Source organism: Mastomys coucha, unplaced genomic scaffold (genome assembly GCF_008632895.1).
Source record: "Mastomys coucha isolate ucsf_1 unplaced genomic scaffold, UCSF_Mcou_1 pScaffold22, whole genome shotgun sequence".
Classification (NCBI taxonomy): Eukaryota; Metazoa; Chordata; class Mammalia; order Rodentia; family Muridae; genus Mastomys; species Mastomys coucha.
The window spans coordinates 173,178,059-173,179,000 of NW_022196905.1; the positions used below are offsets into that span (position 1 = coordinate 173,178,059).

A 942-nucleotide genomic window follows, 5' to 3' on the forward strand; every position below is an offset into this window, starting at 1 on the left:
ACACACACACACTCACACACACACACACTCACACACTCACACACACACACACACACTGTATGAGTATAAAAAGGAGAATATACTAGAAAAGGAAGTAATGGTAGGAAGGGGAGGAGAGAAAAAGAAAAGACAGAGGACATGGGGTAAACATGTTTAAAGTATGTGATATGCTTTAATGAAAGTGTTTATGAAATCCATCACTATGTAAAATAAATATATGCCAATACATGAAAGAAAGAAAGAAAGAAAGAAAGAGAGAGAGAGAGACAGAGAGAGACAGAGAGAGAGAAAGACAGAAAATAAGGAAGGAATAAAAGAAAGAGATGAATAGGAAATATTACTAGAGAAATGGGAAATGGAGTTATTACCATTACTAATATATGAACATGCAGTTAGGAATCATCCGTTCATAGAAGAGTTTGGAGATGCAGAGTAGAGAAACATTTAAATGCTCGAAACATGGTTTAATGAGCAATTCTGTTGGCAGCCCAGAAGAGCAGAAAGGCGATAGGAGTGTGGACAGTAAAGACTGTACTGGCGAGATTTCGGATAGGAGCATGTGGACTCTCCTGGGATTTGGACTAGAGGCCATTCGTGCTACACTATGACAGAGAGCCTTCTGAATGGATCCTCTCAATCCAAGCAAGGCAAAATGAAAAAGTAGTGAACTAATCAACTTGGCAGAGGAAATTTTAGGGCAGCATAGCATTTGGCTACAGGGTGATTATTGCTGACTTGAGCTATTGTCGCTGCCAGGTGTACAGTAAGGATTGGAAGTAAAAGAGCAGAGCAATCTGGAGGACACACAATTAGGACTGAAAAGGAATGCAGTAAAACCGTGTGTAAAGCCAGGGTGGATGGAGAGAAGGTCGGCTTTAAAGATTTGTGGATTAGTGCCATTAAAATACACTGCTGTACACTCTATGCCTGGGCAAGAGGTAG

The 942-nt window shown here is 40.3% G+C and overlaps 1 protein-coding gene across 5 annotated transcripts in view; it reads right to left on the bottom strand.

Moving 5' to 3' along the window:
• Positions 1–942, bottom strand: part of Nrg1 (neuregulin 1) — a 1,068,405-nt gene that overhangs the window by 315,487 nt on the left and 751,976 nt on the right. The window lies entirely within an intron of this gene.